Source organism: Pelophylax lessonae (assembly GCF_965119305.1).
Source record: "Pelophylax lessonae genome assembly, chromosome: 10".
NCBI classification, from domain to species: Eukaryota; Metazoa; Chordata; class Amphibia; order Anura; family Ranidae; genus Pelophylax; species Pelophylax lessonae.
In genome coordinates, this window is record NC_138777.1 from 92,944,327 (window position 1) to 92,953,338 (window position 9,012).

Sequence of the window (9,012 nt, forward strand, 5' to 3'; positions counted from 1 at the left end):
AACGTCTTTAAAATGGAACTTGACTGTTTAAGTCTACAGATGGAGTCGCCTATTCAGTTCAGTGCTTGAAATGGGATGAAATTAGACCTGGAAAATAAAATTAGAGACAACTCAATTCCTCCACCCCCCCCCCCCCACACCATGTTTGTTTTGACCTACACTTCCTCCTCTGTCACCATTATACATTCACATACTGCCACCTAGTGTCGACATTCACAAAGGGTCAGACTGCAGCCACACCCTGTAGCATTTACAATTGTACACACCGCCACCTAGTGGTTATGCACATTACAGACGATGCCGTCATAAGACTGCAGTACTGTCACCCGCGCCCACTCCCAGTACTATTTGTACATCCGCACGCTGCGCTACCTAGTGGCAACGTTCATATTACAGACGGTACTGTCTTAAGACTGCAGTACAATCGGCAGCGGCCACTCCCTTGTACAGTTTACCATTGAACACCCACACATTCTGCCACCTAGTGGCGACATTCATTACAGACTATGCTGTCACAAGACTGCAGTAGTCACAACAGGACACTCCCTGAATGATTCATTCTTAACACACAATCAGAATACACCTGCTTATCACTGCTCCTCAGTTACGGCACGAAACACACGGCTCCTTGGGATCGCCAGTTCCCTAGGGTGAGCAACATTCAGCAGATCTTGACGGTACCTCGTTCTTGTGAACAGTCCTAAGAATCACAAAATGACCATAGACATGTAACTCCCTATATTTAATCCATCGCCACCCCCTCCCCCCACCAGAGCAGCACAGATACCCACAAAATGTCAAGTAGTTAACAGGTGAGATTACTTAGAAATAAAGCAATTTACTCGACCTCCTAAGGATCAGATCACACTAAAACAGTGCGGGAAAGGTTCCCCCCCGATATAAACATGCTAAACCCCCCCCCCCCCGATACATCCATAGGTGACATTTTATATTACCACCCCCCAACACATTTGTTGCCCATCAAACCATATAGTGCCGGAGTACAATGCAGTTTGGTGCGGCACAATCTGAAAAGTCAATGTAATGCTTTTTTCTGTGTTCTGGTACATCTGGCAGACCATTGAAATGAATAGGTTGTCAAAACTGGAATGCGTGGGAACACATCCGTTCTAACGTGATCCAGTCCATAACGTTCTACAGACACAATATAAAGTGACTACTCACATATAGAAAGATTACTCTGAATAGAAGAAGTGACCACTCACATATAGTAAGATTACTCTGAATAGAAGTGACCACTCACATATAGTAAGATTACTCTGAATAATAGAAGTGACCACTCACATAAATTAGGATTACTCTGAATAGAAGTGACCACTAACATATATTAGCTTTACTATCACTCACATATATAAGGATTACTATAAATCATAGTGACCACTCACATATAAGGATTACTCTGAATAGAAGTGACCACTCATATATTAGGATTACTATGACTATAAGTGACCATTCACATATATTAGGATTACTCTGAATATAAGTGACCATTCACATATATTAGGGTTACTCTGAATATAAGTGACCATTCACATATATTAGGATTACTATAAGTGACCACTCACCTATATTAGGATTACTCTGAATCTTTCCTGTCTTCCAGCTATATACCCCAACCCAGACCCATACTCACCACTGACAATGACTATATACATACCATCCATATCAGCGCAGAGCCTCTGTGCCTCTCCTCAGCCGCCATCTCTTCTCTCTTCTTCTCTTCCTCCTCATCTTCCACCCGAATATATCTCACCCTACTCCCTACCGTCTCTTATATACACTTCAGAAGCTTCATTCGACTTCGTATCCTTCCGCCAAACTGACTGAAAAAGTAGTCCCCGACGTAAAGTGTCTCAAATCACTCCACCCCCCGCCTGTATGTACTTGGAAGTTATATCTGCGGCTCTGTCATTCGACTAAAATGCTAACAAATGAGTGAAGTAACTACACTGTCCCTTATTTCAAATACGAGTAAAAATAAAGTGGAATTTTCTAGAGCTCCGAGGACAGTCTTTGTGCGCATGCGCCTCAGCCCCTCCCATTCTAGCCTTCCTCAGTTCTACCTATTTTAGCGTTCGTGAGTGGAACTCTATACATTGTGTGACACTCTCCCAATTCAACAACTTTATTTATCATACAAACGTTAAGAAACTATTACGTTTTAAAACGAAACGCGCCACTTCCCCCCCCCCCCCTTGCATAATCAGGCGGAGGAATACAGCAACAAACCGCGGCGGATGGATCTCATTGTTCACACATTCCTTCTTCGAGACAAGAAAAAAAAAAATGAGCGGATGGATATTTACCGCAGTATAATGTAGGACCGGCTCAGACTGGTCTGAACTGGTTCTGAGGAGACGCCTGATAAATAATGAACAGTTTTTTTTTTCCTTCCAGAACGTTCGAAAATGAAAGGACGTTACTTTAGTTTAATAACAGAAAGCTATAAACTTTTTTTTTTTTTCAGAGGGAATTTAATTATGCGGTAATAACAAGATATGAACAAATAGGGGAGAGTGAAATAATGTATGTGATAGATAAAGAGCACCTCAATGTGTGCATCACAAAGAATAATATGACAGAGCCAACACCTCAGGGTGAGGAGAAAAGTATCACTTATGTTCTCATAAATCCAAAGAGAAAATGCCACGACCCCGTACTTCTTCCTCATATATTATTAATATGTGGATTATTAAAGATATCATTCTTCAGTTCTGTTTATAGAGCCTGGGGTATATTTTTCTAGCGTATCTGAGGTAATATTGGAGGTGCTTCTCACAAAGCGATTACTACAAGCCTGTCAGTTTGGATCATAAGAAGTCCTATAAGCAGTCTCAGTGGTAAAAAGAAAGAAAAGACAAAAGTTTGAGCTGCAAAGTTTGGCGTTAACACGCCTTACCCAGAAAGATCTAGAAGGTCTGCACTGCGCATTTTCTGACACTGCAGTAGAAATTCTGGTGGGCAGAGTTTACTTTCGAATGAAAAAATGTACGCATGCAGCTCTGATTTATGTGAAGAAAGCTGTATATGGCGCTCCCTCATGAACGATCGGCCACGCAAATTACAGCCAGATTGTATAAGCATTAAATGCAGATATAATTGTACAGACGTGTATGTGGGGTTACACTGGCCACAGATAATCTCCTGAGATTGATAGAAGATGAGACTATCTGTCCGCCTTCAGGCTGGGTTCACGCTGTGTGTGGACACGGCTCACAGCAGGCGTCCGGTGCATCCCTGTTCTCTGTTACAGAACAGAATCAGGCCCCAATTTTTGCCTGAATTCGGACCTGAAACTGAGCCAAAGACGCACAGGACTCTTGTGCAATGCACCCCGCGGCCGCCACGGAGATGTGTGAATCCACTCCATAGAGAGTAGTGACCGACCAATATTGTTTTTTTAATGCCGATACCGATATTTTTGGCATTGGATATCGGTATCGGCCAATATTTTCCGACATGTAAAAAAAAAATTATTTTTTTTTTAAAGGTACTCCTTGTGGAGGGATCTGGGGGTCTAAAAGACCCCAAACCCCTCCTCAGCACTGAAAAGCATTCAAAACGCCAAGTTTGGCTGTTTTGAATGCTGTCAGTTTTTTAATTCGGCGCCGAGTACCCGGAAGTGAAGTCATGAATGATATCACTTCCGGGTTTTCTACGTGGAGACCGGCGCATGCGCACTTGCGGCAGGGATACCGGCTTTCACTGGGACACATCTTTATGCTACACTGGGTCTTCTCTTCAGCGGTGGAGGTAGGATGCGCGGGTCTCCCGGTGGGACGGGAGACCCGGACTAGCCGTGGAAGGCAGCGGGAGGGGGGACGTCCCCTCCCGCTCCTTGTAATGACAGCCGAGCGGCTTCTCAGCCACATCGGTTGTCATTACAAGTCAGCCGACCGTCGGCTATGGACACCGGTACCGGGGTGATGCCTCTAGCTGCAGGCATCACCCCAGGACATGCACTTTCCCTAAATATCGGCAATATCAGTAACCTCGGTGTTGCCGATAATTGGTCAATCTCTAATAGAGAGCAGGTCACATTCTCCTGTTATGCGAATTGGATGTGGGGAAACTCGCATCCAGTTCGCATCAGTGTGAACCCAGCCTCAAACCAATACAAATCTTCATTGCAATTGTGCAGTAGTGAAGCAAAGGTGTTGCCGGCAAGTATTGCACCCCCTAACCCGTGGACCATTAGCATGCCCTAAGTTCCTTCAACTAGAATATATATATAAAAATATATACAGATGTACATTATATTGTCAAAAGTATTGGGACACCTGCCTTTTAATCCACATTAATTTGCAACCACTTCTGGCCTGGAAGTATTTGCCCCCTTAATGACTAGGCCATTTTTTGCAATTCGGCACTGCGTTACTTTAACGGACAATTGCATGGTCGTGCGATGCTTTACCTAAATAAAATTGATGTCCTTTTTTTCCCCACAAATAGAGCTTTCTTTTGGTGGTATTTGATAACCTATGCAATGTTTATTTTTTGCGCTATAAAACAAAAAAAGAGCGACAATTCAGAAAAAAACAATATTTTTCACATTCTGCTATAGAACCTTTCCAAAAAAATATAAAAATCAATTTTTTTCATCCTTTTAAGACCCCTTTCACACGGGTCCATTCTGTTGACGGAGGCAGTTCTGCTCAGCGGGGGATCGATCCGCTGATCCCCGCTGAGCAGGTGTATGGCAGCTCCGTCTCCGCCTCCGCTGACATCTGCCGCTCCATAGGGATGCATGGAGCATCCGATCTGGTCCGCCTGAAGAAATGACAGGCGGATCGGATCGCCTGTGTGAAAAGGGCCTAAGCCAATTTGTTTTCTGCTACATATTTTTGGTAAAAAAAATAGCATTGAGCCTTTTTTGATTGGTTTGCGCAAACGTTATTGTGTCTACAAACTAGGGAAAAGATTTATGTCATTTTTATTTTTTTTTTACTAGTAATGGCGGCGATCTGCGATTTTGGTGGGACTGCGACATTGCGGCAACCAGATCGGATCCCTAATTGACATTTTTGACGCTTTTGGGGGACCAGTGACATTACTACAGTAATCAGTGCTAAAAATATACACTATTACTGTAATAATGACGCTGGCAGGGAAGGGGTTAACCCAGTGGTGATCAACGGGTTAAGTGTGAGCCTATTGGAGTGTTTTTTAACTGTATGGGGGAGGGACTTGTGAAATGACCATAGAGACCTGTGTTCCTATATAGGAGGATCACAGGCGCTCTGTGATCATTTCAGAGAGAACAACAGTCTGCTGAGTTTACAACAGCTGACCGCCATTCTCTCTCAGCGGGGAGCGATGGGGGGGGGGGGGGCACCGGTCCTGTGGATCGGCATCCCCGCTGCCTACTGACCCCAGGACCGCTCCCGAGAACCGACATACCCATACGTCGATTCGCACAGCCAAGCCAGCCAACCGCAGTATATCTGTGGCAGGCGGTCGGCAAGCGGTTAACCCTCCTCTTCAGAGAAGCCTATCCTACTAACACCTAATAACTGTACTTCCATTTTCTCCATCAGCTCATCCCCCACAGATATTGCCTTTTTTTTCCACTTAACCCTCCCTCCTAGATTGTAAGCTTTAATGAGCAGGGCTCTCTGATTCCTCCTGTATTGAATTGTATTGTAACTGTATTGTCTTCCCTTGTAAAGCGCTGCGCAAACTGTTGGTGCTATATAAATGCTGTATAAAATAATTTTATGGGCATCCCAGTCTTAGTATGTAGGGTTCAATTTTGAGTTGGCCCACCCTTTGCAGCTATAACAGCTTCAACTCTTCTGGGAAGGTTTAGGAGTGTGTGATGTGAATGAGAAGGCCTGGCTTGCAATCTCCGCTCTAATTCAAAGGTGTCCTATTGGGTTGAGGTCAGGACTCTGTGCAGGCCATTCAAGTTCCTACACCCCAAACTCCCTCATCCATGTCTTTATGGACCTTGCTTTGAGCAATGATCCAAATCATTTGGTGGAGGGGGGGATTATGATGTGGGGTTGTTTTTCAGGGTTTGGGCTTGGCCCCATAGTACCAGTGAAGGGAACTCTTAAGGTGTCACCATACCAAGACATTTTGGACAATTTTATGCTATCAACATTGTGGGAACAGTTTGGGGATGGCCCCTTCCTGTTCCAACATGACTACAAACCAGTGCACAAAGCAAGGTCCATAAAGACATGGATGAGTGAGTTTGGAGTGGAGGAACTTGAATGGTCTGCACAGAGTCCCGATCTCAACCCGATAAAACACCTTTGGGATGAATTAGAGTGGAGACTGGGAGCCAGGCCTTCTCGTCCAACATCAGTGCCTGACCTCACAAATGCGCTTCTGGAAGAATGGTCAAACATTCCCATAGACACACTCCTAAACTTTTTTTAGAAGAGTTGAAGCTGTTCTATCTGCAAAGCGTGGGCCAACTCAATATTGAACCCTACGGATTAAGACTGGGATGCCAATAAAGTTTATGTGCGTGTAAAGGCAGGCATCTAAATATTTTTGACAATATACTGTATAAGGCCTCTTTCACACGGGCGTTCCGTATGTCCGTATATCACCCCATCCGTTTGCGGGTGATATACGGACATAACGCATGTCAATGGGATTGCGGATGTCAGCGGATGACCATCCGCTGACATCCGATATGCGTCCTTTCAGTTCTGTTCCATTTTTTGGAACGGAACAGAACCCTATTTTTCTTCAGTTTAAAAAACGGAAAGGACGCAAAATCGGATGTCAGCGGTGTCATCCGCTGACATCCGCAATCCCATAGACATACATTATGTCCGTATATCATCCGCAAATGGATGGTATGATATGCGGACATACGGACCATAAAAAATCATCCGTGTCCGTAAAAAAAAAAAAAAAGTGCTGGAGCAGATCGCAATACGGTCCGCTCGGTGTGAAAGAGGCCTAAAGAAGATATAATGCATTATTTTCTTTGAAACATAGCTGCAGTTTGGGTCACTGAATTTATTTCACCACAGATGTTTTTTTAGGCATTGCAAAGTAATGGATCCCTGAAGAACTTGGAACAAGATTAATAAATAATGTGTGATATGATAACCGTATGGTGCACAACCACTTTGGTTAGCCTCAGGAGACTTTCTATGTCCTTATATGCAATAATAGAATAATTGCCCGGCTAGTAAAATATATATGATTTGTATAATATGTAAAGTTGTGGTTGGTTTTGAGTGGCAACACCAAAAAAACTTCATAGCACTGGATCTGCAAACTAATTTTTTGGTGAAATGTCCCCATTTTTTTTTCCAATCAAAACCACACAATGTATACATTTTCATCCAATGCCTAATGCAAACAGTGCACCCCAACTGTCCCTCATTTGGAGAGACTGTCCCTCTTTTTGCACCAAATCCCTTTGTCCCTCTTTCTTCCCCGCTTGTCTCTCTTTTTTGGTCTATGATTGTCTATAAAAATTGATTATTCAACAACCAAATGTGTTATACAACAAAAATTTCATCCAACTTCTATTGCTTTTATTACTTTTAAAACCACCAGAAACTAAAAACAGTGGTAAAAAAAATTGCACCTGTGGATTGAACTAGTCATTTTTAGTTCATTAACTCTTCAAGGTCTGCGTAACGGGAACACATTTTATCCCTACATACAGAACTTTTTGTTAAAAATGTGTCCCACTTTCCCAATTCCCATCTCAGGAAGTTGGGCGGTATAATGCCATGGTCATTTCCTGACTTATTTTGTTCTTCATGTTCGATTACATGTAATTAAGCCTGCTCTAATTTCATCCAACATTCTTAGTAATTACTAGAGCTAAAAATATTAGCAACGCCCTTACATTAGTCTAACATGCATTAGTCCATGCATGCTGGAGACACAGTCCTACTTAGGGTCAGTTTTGGGCATCAAGATTTTTCAAAGTTTTGGCCTATACAAGAAAAAGTATGTGAAACCCCTTGGAATGAACTGTTTTTCCTACAGTAATTTGCCACAAAATGTTATCTAATTATCATCTTAAGCCTGGTACACATACAGTTGTGCTCATAAGTTTACAAACCCTGGCAGAATTTATGATTTCTTGGCCATTTATCAGAGACTATGAATGACAAACAAAATCTTTTCTTTCACTCATGGTTAGTGTTTGGCTGAAGCCATTTATTATCAATCAACTGTGTTTACTCTTTTTAAATCATAATGACAACAGAAACTACCCAATCACCCTGATCAAAGGTTTACATACCCCAGTTCTTAATACCGTGTATTGCTCCCTTTAATATCAATGACAGCTTGAAGTCTTTTGTGGATGAGGCTCTTTATCTTCTCAGATGGTAAAGCTGCCCATTCTTCCTGGCAAAAAGCCTTCAGTTCCTGTAAATTCTTGTCTTGCATGAAGTGCACGTTTGAGATCTCCCCAGAGTGGCTCAATGATATTGAGGTCAGGAGACTGAGATGACCACTCCAGAACCTTCACTATATTCTGCTGTAGCCAATGACAGGTTGACTTGGGCTTGTGTTTAGGATCATTGTCATGTTGGAATGTACAAATACGTCCCATGCGCCGCTTCCGGGCTGATGAATGCAAATTTTTCTCCAGTATTTTTTTTATAACATACTGCATTCATCTTGCCATCAATTTGTAACGCTCCTGCGTTTTTATTGTAAGCTGGATTTGCAGCTGCAGAATCTCCACTCAGTAGTCATGTAGAGATGTGTTGGAATACCAGATCCAACTCTCCAGACTCATCACTGTGGGCCTGTCTGCTTCAGCATACAGATATACACACACTCAATAAGATGTTCCTGGAGTGATAGGATGTATATGATAGTATGGAGGTGATGTGCTGAAGGGACAGGTGTGAGCAGTGACAGTAATGGTAAGCACTTGATAATAATGTTCAGGAGAGTAGTAGATGGTAATAGGTAGAATGCAGATAGGTTAGTAATCATGTATGGTAACAGGTGGTAAGGACAGCAGATGACATAGACAGGATAGACTAACCC

General features: G+C 42.9%; 1 long non-coding RNA gene across 1 annotated transcript; it reads right to left on the reverse strand.

Annotated features, from left to right (window-relative positions):
- Positions 1–583: 583 nt before the first annotated feature.
- On the reverse strand, positions 584–2,120 carry LOC309565433. The gene is made up of 2 exons (XR_014225809.1): positions 1,679–2,120; positions 584–700 (listed from the first exon to the last, which is right to left on the reverse strand). It is a non-coding gene; the product is annotated as an uncharacterized lncRNA (long non-coding RNA).
- Between the last annotated feature and the right edge of the window lie 6,892 nt (positions 2,121–9,012).